Here is a 10,814-nt window from a genome sequence, read left to right as displayed (position 1 = left end):
TTTTTATGTAGTCATGGGCTACCAATAAACCATTCGCAGACACAACAATCATGCCTTCCTGGGACAATTTCAGCAATCACTATGTTACTGAAATATTTCAGAATCATGCAAGCATTGATGCGCATATATAAGCATTAGGCCCAAGTTATAATTCCCTTGTGTTCTGTCTAGACCAATAGGAAAAACACAGCAAACTAATACTCTACTTCTTAAAATAATGGATATCTATCAGTCTGTCAGTCTACAAAAAAACATGAGCCTCTCTTCCAATTGGGTCAACCCCAGTGATACCAACTTTTTGACTGGGACTTTCCTTGTAAGGTTCCACTTCTCCTTATACACACAGTTCCCTGCTTTTGCTCATTTACATGTTGCTCCTTAAAAGAAATAGCAAGCAATATGAGAACGGACCATGCGGTCCACAAGACTACGCCTGTGTGAGAAGCTGGGAACTAGATTCAGGTGGGAATTTCTGGTAAGCTTTTCTTAACTTTAAATTTGGATTGAGAGTTAAATTCTTACTTTCAAACATTGTTAGTTGAATAGCCTAGTTAAACAGGGATCTGCCAGAAGTGGCAGTTATCTGTCAATCAACTGAAAGTAGTTGCCATCAATAGGTATTAATTACTGGAGCAGAAAGCTGAGCTAGCTAGTGAGTCATCAGCGGTTCTATAAAAGCAGAGAGATTTTAAACCTGCACGCAGAAGGAGCACGCAGTACCCAAGACTACACCTGAGTGGGACGTAGGTTGAGTGAGAAATTGGGAATTTGGTTCAGGAGGGAATTAGGGGCAAAGGGGGAAAGAGGTGCTCCTTTTTCTACTTTGTTTCAGACTGCAGTGGTTCATGAGTTTCTTTCCTTGTCTCCAAGATAGGTGAGTGCAACTTTCTATTATCTTATCTGTGTAAATAATAGCTATTTGATTAATTAAATACATAAGGTTCAACAGAAATGGCAGGGCTGGTGGTGTGCCATGACTGCAGCATGTGGGAATCTGTGGAATGCACTGCAATCCCCAAAAGTCATATCTGTAGAAAATGTTTGCAGCTTAAGCAACTTCAGCTCCGAGTTGCTGAGCTGGAGTCTGAGTTGCAAACATTGCGGGGCATCTAGGAGGGGGAAAGTTACCTGGATACTTTGTTCCAGGAGGCAGTCACTTCCCTTAGGTTAGGCAGAACTTTGGAGCTGCTCAATAGTCAGGGACAGGAGGAGGTGACTGAGAGTCAGGCAGGTAAGGGGAACCAACATGTAATGATAGAAGAACTTCAGCCCCTGACTTTGTCCAACAGGTACAAAGTGCTTGCTACCTGTGTAGTTGAGGAAAAAGACTGCAAGATTGATAAGTGGATTGACAATGGCACCATAGTGAAGGATGCCATTCAAGTGGGGCCAGTGAAGAGAAATGTAGTAGTGATAGGAGGCAACATAGTCAGGGGAATAGATACTGTTCTCTGCAGTCAAGAGCATGAATCCAGACGTCTATGTTACCTGTCCAGTGCCAGGGTTTAGGATATCTGCTCAGGATTAGAGAAGAATTTGCAGTGGGACGGGGTGGATCCAATCCATGTAGGTACTAACAACATATGAAAGAGGTTCTGCATAAAGAGTATGAAGAGCTAGGCACTAAATTAAAAAGGAGCACCTTAAAGATAATAATCTCTGGATTATTACCTGAGCCATGTGCAAATTGGCATAGGGTAAATAAAATTAAAGAGATGAATACATGGCTCAAAGACTGATGTGGGAGAAATTTGTTCCAATTCATGGGGCACTGGCACCAGTTCTGGGGAAAGTAGGGGCTGTACCGTTGGGACAGTCTACACCTGAACCATGCTAGGATCAGTGTTCTTGGGAGCCACATAACTAGGGAAATAGAAAGGGTTTTAAACTAAGTAATGAGGGCAAGGAATCAAATTTGGGAAAATGCGGTCGATCAAAGACTAGAGATAAGGCAAAAGAGAAAGGTATTAATATGGAAAAGGATAAACAAACCATGACAGGAAGCAACAGAGAGTAAATCAGCAGATAAGACTAAAAGTTACAAAAATAATAAAAGGACAAAGTTAAAGGCTCTTTATTGGAATGCACAAAGCATTCAAGACAAAACAGATGAATTGATAGCGCAAATAGAGATAAATAAATATGATCTGATAGCCATTGCCGAGACATAGCTGCAGGATGACATAGATTGGGACCCAAATATTGAAGGGTACATGACACTTAGGAATGATAAGAAGCTAGGAAAAGGTGGAGGGGTGGCTCTGTTGATGGCATCAGCATGATAGAGGTGCGTGACCTAAGTTCGGGAAATCAGGATATAGAAGCGGTTTGGGTAGAGATGAGAAATGGTAAAGTCATTTGTGAGAGTGGTGTGCAAGCCCCCTAATAGTAACCACACAATAGGACCATGTATAAAGGAAGACATAATGAGAACTTGTCAGGAAAGTACAACAATAATCATGGGGGTTTTAATCTACATATAGACTGGAAAAATCAGATGGGCAAAGGTAGCCTAGATAAGGAATTCATAGGACATTTCAGGATAGCTTTGTAGAGCAGCATGTTTGGGAACCAACCAGAGAGCAGGCAATACTAGACCTGGCATTGTGCAACAAGGTAGGATTAATTGATGCCATCATTGTAAAGGCACCTAGGTATTACATTCAGTTTGAGGTAGCCCACAACCTTGAATTGGATAAAGCAGTTCTGGAAAAAGTGAGTGAGTTTGAGGGTGAAAAGGCTTGTATTTTAAACTTAAATAAGGTCAATTGTGAGGGCATGAAAGTAGAGCTAGCTAAAGTGAACTGGCAAAGTACATTAAGGGATAGGTCAATAGAGATGCAGTGGCAGACAGTTCAGGGGATATTTCAGAAAATACAGGATAGATACTTTCCAATGAGAAAGAAAAATTCCAAGGGGAGGACCCACTATCCATGGCTAACAAAAAAAGTTAAATATAGTATCAAACTTAAAGGAAAAGCATATGATGTGCAATGGTAGGTGGCAGGTCAGAAGACTGGACAGACTATTAAAAAAAGCAAAGAGTTACTAAAAGATTAATATAGAGAGAAAAATTAGAGTACAAGAGAAACTTAGCTAGAAATATAAAGACAGACAGTAAGAGTTTCTATAGATATTTTAAAAAGAGAAGAATTAACAAAGTGAACATTGGTCCTATAGAAAGTGAGTCTGGGGAATTAAAAATGGAAAATAAGGAGATGGCAGATTAATTGAATATGTATTTTGCATCAATCTTCATGATACAGGATACAAGTAACCTCCCAGAAATAGCTGTAACTCAGGAAATGGAATGGAAGGAGGAACTTAAGAAAACCACAATCACCAGCGAAGTGTTGTTGAGCAAATTGTGGAAGCTGCAGGCTGATAAGTCTCTGAGTCCTGATGGACTCCATCCTCGGTTCTTAAAAGAAGTGGCTACTGAGATAGTTGGTGCTTTGATTTTAATTTTCCAAAAATCTCTAGTTTTGAGGAAGGATCCATCCGATTGCAAAATAGCAAATGTAACTCCTTTATGCAAAAAGGGAGGGAGACAGAAAACAGAATACTACAGGCCAGTTCGCTTAACATCTGCCATAGGGAAAATGTTAGAACCTATTATTAAAGACACCACAGCAGGGCATTTAGAAAAATTCAAGGCAATCAGGCAGAGTCAACATGGTTTTGTGAAAGGGAAATCACGTTTAACCAATTTATTGGAGTTCTTTGAAGAAGTAACATGTGCTGTGGATAAAGAGGAACCAAAATGTGTACTGTACTTAGATTTCCAGAAGGCATTTGATTAGGTACTGCATCAAAGGTTATTGTGGAAAGTGAAAGCTCATGTTGTAGGGAGTAATAAATTGTTATGGATAGGAGATTGGCTAGCTAACAGGAAACAGAGAATAGGCATAAATAGGTCAATTTCTGGTTGGCAGATATAACGGGCGGTGTGCTGGGGCCTCAACTTTTTACAATTTATGAAAATGACTTGGAAGAAGGGACTGAAGTTATGGTTGCTAAATTTGCTGATGGCACAAAGATAGGTTGGAAAGTAAGTTGTGAAGAGGATGTAAGGAGGCTACAAAGGCATGTAATAGGTTAAGTGAGTGGACAAAAATCTGGCAAATGGAAAATAATGTGAGAAAATGTGAAATTGTCCATTTTGGAAGGAAGAATGAAAAAGAAACATATTATCTAAATGGTGAGAACTTGCAGAGCTCTGTGATGCAGAGGGATCTGGGTGTATTAGTACATGAATGGCAAAAGGTTTGTATGCAGGTCCAGCAAGTAATTAGGAAAGCCAATAGAATGTTATTGTTTATTGTGAGGGGACTTGAATACAAAAGTAGGGAGGTTTTGCTTCAGTTTTACAGGGCATTGGTGAGACCACATCGGAGTACTGTATACAGTATTGGGCTCCTTATTTAAGAAAGGATGTAAATGTGTTAAAAGCAGTTCAGAGAAGGTTTACTAGACTAAAACCTGGAATGGACGGGTTGTCTTATGAGGAAAGGTTGGACAGACTAGCCTTGTATCCGCTGGAGCTCAGAAGAATAAGAGGATCCCAAGGGGTCTTGACAGGATAGATGTGGAAAGGATGTTTCCTCTTGTGGGAGAATCTAGAACTAAGGGTCACAGATTAAAAATAAGGAGCCGCTCATTTCAGACAGGGATTTGGAGAATTTTTTTCTCTCGGAGGGTAGGGAGTCCTTGGAACTCTCTCCTTCAAAAGATGATGGAAGCAGAATCTTTTAATATTTTTAAGGCAGAGGCAGATAGATTCTTGATAAGCAAAGGGGTGAAAGGTTATCAGGAGTATGCAGGAATGTGCAGTTGAAGTTACAGTCAGATCAGCCATGACCTTATTGAATGGTGGAGCAGGCTTGAGGGATTGAGTGGTGTATGTAAGATGCATTTCTATAGCCCCTTTCACATCTCAAGAACATCTCAAATTGCTCCACTGGCAGTGAGTTATAGATGAATTGCAATCAATGTTATTTTAAAGGCAAAGCCAACAGCCAATTTAAGCACAAGCTCTCAAACAACAATGGGGCAAATGTGCAGTTAATCTGTTTTGGTGGTGTTCATTGGAGAATGGATGTTGACCCAGATACAGGAAGAACTCCATGCCCTTCATATAGTGAAATTAATGTTTTCTCCACCTGAACAACAGGAAACTGAAATAAATACTTTTACCCTCTATAACTCTGCTCCACACCTTTAAGTTCAGTCCTATCCCATTCCCATCCTTTTGTCCAGTTGCTCAGGATAAACCAGACTATGCAAAGTCTTGTTTCCCTGTCCAAATCAGAGCGTCATGTACTAAATAACACTTATTTCCACCAACACTCATAGCTCAGCTGTACTACAAATGAAATTCATCCTTAAAATCAATTTCTCCATTGCTTTGCTTACAAGCCTTCCCTCATCTACAATCTCCAACTTCTTCAAAATGCAACTACCCCACACTATATCCCTATTGTCCATGACCCTGCCACTTACTGACATACAATGGTTCCCCATTTCCCAACACAATGAATTTAAAATCTTCATCCTCATACTCAGTCCCTCTTTTCCATTCTATATCACCAACTTTCTCCTGCCTTATATTCCATGTTATGCCTTTTGGCCCTCCAGTTTTGCTCATGTGTGCTCGGCCCTTCCCTCATCTTACTCGGCAGCAGAGCCTTCAGCTGCCTTAGCCTTATTGTCTGAAACTCACTGCCCAACTTCCTGTGCCTCTCCAGTTTTATCAAAACTCATCTTTTTGGCAATGCCTTCAGTTATCCTTCCCATGTTCTCTTTGTGGTTAGGTATGTGTTCCTTTATGTGTTTCTTTCCCCAACTTGTGATGTACTCTATTGCAAAGGCACTACATAAAGGCAGTTGTTATTGTTGTAGTAGAATTTCTGACAATAATGCCAAGGAGGGACCCACGGAATGTGAGGGTTGAATTCTGCAGTGCAAGAAAATGTACTCTTCAGGAAATATTTGAATGGCTATTGAAACTTCAGTGTCTGAAATGAGTACATTCAGCTTCTGCAATAGCTATCTCTTCACAACAGGCCCTTTCTGGCATGAGAATTGCATTTCTCAAATGTAACCATTGTATAACTACATGCTATTTAACTTGGATAATGAGCATAAGATTCAGGCACACAAGCACCCAATTTAGAAAACTCAAGCAAGATTGAAAATTAGAAGAAAAAATGCATTTCAACATATTGAGCATGTAGAACAATCTCTCAGAAAAGTTAATTGATTCTTAGAAAAAGGGTGCCGAGTGCATTTATTTTGAGAAGGGTGATTTAAGGATTACTTTTTAATTTTCAGGGGAGGTAGCAAAAATAACATAACGTTCCTTACAGTAAGGGATGAATAAGTGTTGGTGGGACATCATGGGAGTGGGGACAGGCAAGTACAGCATGGAATAGTCACCCATTAATTCTGGATAAATGGACTTGATGGATCAAATGACCTATTGTAAACTTTAATAGTGTTTTCAAGATTTCTCCTTGGCCTTACCATTTCCTAACATTCTAATCACTTCCAGCCCTTTAACCCTCCGAGATAACTGCACTCCTCTGATTTTGGTGTTCTTGAGCATACCCAATTTTAATCACTTCACCATTGGTGGCCGTGCCTTCAGCTGCTTAGGTTCTAAGCTCTTGAATTCTCTTCCTAAACCTTCCTGCCTCTCTACCTCCTCAAAACCAACCCCTTTGGCCAAGGTTTGGTCATCTGCCCTAACATCATCTTACTTGACTTCTTGTCAAATTCATGTCTGATAATGCTCCCAAGAAGCACATTGGAAGGTTTGCGTATGCTAAAGGTGCTATCTCCCAACCAATGCATAAATCACAGATTATTTGATCATCATCACATTATTGTTGGTGGGACCTTTCTGGGAACGGATTGGCTGCTGCATTTCCTACATTATAAAAGTGACTCTGCTTCAAAACATTGTACATTGATGGCAACGGTTTTTGACCATTCTGATTTTGTAAAAAATGCAACATAAATGCAAGTTTCACTTTCTTTCTTCTAAAGACTTTTAGTTCTAACCCTTCCGGTCAGATTTTTGCATTATCTACCTTTTACAAGTGTCAGAATTAAAAATAAAACTAAGGTCAAAGGGACCTTCTCATGAGCGCTGGATATGCCATTTTGAACAGTTGTGGACAGGAGAGATATGTGAGATAATTCCACCCTTTTCCACCTCTCGACTAACTGCAACAAGAAGTTTTTTAAGCCTTGACTGCTGTGACTTTTAAGAATAAGCACAAGACGCAGGTTTACATTAACAGAGCACCAACACCTGAAATGTAAACACAACAGTATCCACCCAGTGATCCACACATGGCCCACACACCCAAGAAAAGATTGTGCAGAATTTTACCCTTGGCGTGCGGGGTCAGTGGGGGCGGGCAGCGGTTGTTCAGAAGCTGACTGCCACCCTCGATCGGCAGCACACCGCGATTTCATGCTGGCAGGCCAATTAAGGCCCGCCCAGAGTGAAAGGCAATTGGGTAATCAGCGAGAAGGGCCGGGTGAGGCTGGGGGCATGATGACTGCCGGGTCCAATGGCAACCTGGCAGCCGATTCAAAACATGCCCAGATAGCCCCTGGAAGGCTGCCATGGAAGGGCGTGGAAGCCTCCATGGATCCCGTTGCGGTTGGAGGGCAGGTCGATTGGACAGTCGGCACCATGTTTCTTGGATGAGTGCCTCGCTGCCCTGCTGGAGAAGGTTGCAACCAGGAGGGAAACACTTGTCCCCAGAGACGGGAGGAGGAGGCCCCCACACCTCACCAAAAAGGCCTGGGAGGAGGTAGCATCCAGGGTCAGCAGCCACGATGTGATGAGGCACACATGGGTGCAGTGCCGGAAGCGCTTCAACGATCTGCTGCAATCGGGAAGGGTGAGTACTATGTTGGCATGTGTCACTTTGTAGAACAACTAAGAGCTGCACATCCCCCCACCGTGGTCCTCAGAGGTGTTAAAGTGTGAGTGGCAAATGTCAATGAGGCAGGGGCTGGCCAAGGGGATGAGCCCTGCCTGCTTAGAATGAGTGCCTTGCGGCTCCTGGGTCACGAATCAGCTGAGTCCTGCGAGGTGTTCCTCAGGTGGGGTTGGCCAGGTTGCAGGTAGAGAGTGGACTAATCAATCCTCCTCTAGCCTTTCGGGGGAAAACATCCCATAACAATGCTGAGAGGTCGCAGTCTGATGGGGGACACCCACACCTCCTAATCCTCACACAATAAGAGCAGGAGGCCCTGGAGCTTGAGAAGCGGCATGCACCTTGGTCAAGGGGACGCAGTGAAGTTGGGGTGCCAGATGAAGGTAAGAGTGCAATGCACTGAGGTGAGAATGTCAGCTATTGCCATTGTTCTAATGCAGTCTCTATATTGATGTGAGCCTCGAATGTGGAGTCCCCATTGACAATGGAAAGATGAGAGCACCATGATGCATATCTCTCCCTCACCAGACTGCCCGGCCTGCACAGTGATAGTGTCATGACTTAAACTAATGACATGTCTTTCTTGTCCCTTTTAGGCTCACCAGCAGGCAGTCGCTATGAGGAGCCAGAAGGCCCAACCCTGACCCCAGGGGACCACCATGCTGAGCACGCAAATGCGTCACACCCTCTCTGTCAAGCAGGCACCAGCACAGATACCAGCGCCTCGGTAGGTATAAGATTGCTGTCTCATATCTTGGTGCGCATTGGTGAGGGCACTTCACACTCGCTTGAGGTGCAGGCAGAGGCAGACTGTGCCCAGGGCGCCGGATCAGGACAATGCTCAGTCGATGGCTGATGATGGGCCTCTTGAGTCATCCATTAGGCAGCAGATGCTGGAAGTCCAGCAGGGTGTGCAAGAGGATCTGGTGGAGATACATGAGAGAATGCATGCCATGGTGTCCGCTGTGGAGAAGTCCCTGTGGAGCATGACCACTGAGTTGACCATCATGGCCGAGCACAATGCCTCCTTCGAAGAGAGAGTCACAACTCTCATGAAGAGGCTGCTTCAGGGACTCAATAAGGGGTCCCTGGGGATGCACTTGGACCTGCAAGCCCACACACCAATTTGATTGAATTTTTCGAAGAGGTGACCAGGTGTGTAGATGAAGGCAATGCATGTGACGTAGTCTACTTGGACTTCAGCAAGGCTTTTGATAAGGTCCTGCATAGGAGACTGATTATAAAGGTAAGAGCCCATGGGATCCAAGGCAATTTGGTAGATTGGATCCAGAATTGGCTGAGTGGCAGGAAGCAGAGGGTGATGGCCAAGGGGTGTTTATGTGACTGGATGCCTTTGTCCAATGGGGTTCCACAGGGATCGGTGTTGGGTCCCTTGCTGTTTGTGGTATATAGGAACGACTTAGACTTGAATGTAGGAGGGTTGATCAGTACGTTCACTGATGACACAAAAATTGGTGGGGTGGTAAATAGTCAGGAGGATAGCCTTAGATTACAGGAGGGTATAGACGGGATAGTCAGGTGGGCTGATCAGTGGCAAATGGAATTTAATCCAGATAAGTGTGAGGTGATGCACTTGGGCAGGACAAACAAGGCAGTGGAATACACGATGAATGGTAGGACCTTGTGAAGTACCGAGGATCAGAGGGACCTTGGTGTGCATGTCCACCGGTCCCTTAAGATAGCGGGACAGGTAGATAAAGTAGTTAAGAAGCTGGCATAGAATATAAGAGCAGGGAGGTTATGCTGGAACTGTATAAAACGCTGGTTAGGCCACAGCTAGAGTGTTGTGTGCAGTTCTGGAATCCGCATTATAGGAAGGATATGATTGCACTAGAGAGAGTGCAGAGGAGATTTACCAGGACGTTGCCTGGGCTGGAGAGTTTTAGTTATGAGGAGAGATTGGATAGACTGGGGTTATTTTCCTTGGAGCAGAGGAGATTGAGGGGGAACATTACTGAGGTGTATAAAATTATGAGGGGCATAGAAAGGTTAGACAGGAAGGAACTGTTCCCTTTGGTGGAGGGATCAATAACCCGATTTAAGGTAAGGAGCACGAGGTTTAGAGGGGATGTGAGGAAGAATTTTTTCACCCAGAGGGTGGTGGGAATCTGGAACTCACTGCCTGAAAGGGTGGTAGAGGCAGAAACCCTCATAGGATTTAAGAAGTATTTGGATGTGCACTTGTGATGCCATGGCATACAAGGCTATGGGCCTAGTGCTGGAAAGTGTGACTAGAATAGTTAGGTACTTGTTTTACCAGTGTAGACCCGATGGGCCAAAGGGCCTTTTTCTGTGCTGTAGACCTCTATGATTCTATGACACCGCCAATGACCTCAGCTGGTCAATCTCAGTGAGGGAGATGGATTGGGCACCCAGTATCCCAGCTAGGTGCCCGGCCATCAATGGTGAGAGTTTCAATGCGACCTCACGTTGGCGCATGAGCTGCCTGTCATCTCTGAGGGCTCCTCTCATGGCCCTCCAAATGACCCCAACAGCTCCTCCACTCCTCTGCCAGTGACCGTAGCATCTGATGAGGCAGCGCTGACTGGGGAGGTGCCAGCTGTGGCACTGGCCGCTCCGTCCCAGGTGGGGCCTTCACAGGCTCCATGGGCCAGAGGATGACCATCAAGTTAATCAAGGTCAAAAAGACAGCAGAGTCAGCATGCTGTCTCCAATGCTGGTTCCAGCGAGGGGTGAGCACCTACACAGAGCACTTGCAAACATAAATGGAAAGCACCTTAAGCACAAGACAGACTTATCACGGGTGATATTTTGTTTCCCCATTTTGGATTTTCATGGTGTGATTAAAAACACCAGTTAATGTTCATTTCAGTT

At 43.9% G+C, this 10,814-nt stretch overlaps 1 long non-coding RNA gene across 2 annotated transcripts in view; it reads left to right on the top strand.

The window, feature by feature from the left end:
- Positions 1–341: 341 nt before the first annotated feature.
- LOC121293099 overlaps positions 342–10,814 on the top strand; it is a 54,496-nt gene continuing 44,023 nt past the window's right edge. Inside the window, exon 1 of one of the 2 annotated variants that reach the window (XR_005946442.1) lies at positions 342–462. This is a non-coding gene — a long non-coding RNA (uncharacterized LOC121293099). Of the gene's footprint in view, positions 463–821; positions 875–10,814 lie in introns of those variants that run through there. The other variant, XR_005946441.1, reaches the window with a different exon arrangement.

The sequence above is a fragment of the Carcharodon carcharias genome, chromosome 21 (genome assembly GCF_017639515.1).
Source record: "Carcharodon carcharias isolate sCarCar2 chromosome 21, sCarCar2.pri, whole genome shotgun sequence".
NCBI classification, from domain to species: Eukaryota; Metazoa; Chordata; class Chondrichthyes; order Lamniformes; family Lamnidae; genus Carcharodon; species Carcharodon carcharias.
Note: the sequence above shows the minus strand (reverse complement) of the source record. Positions and strands in the feature narration are given on the sequence as shown.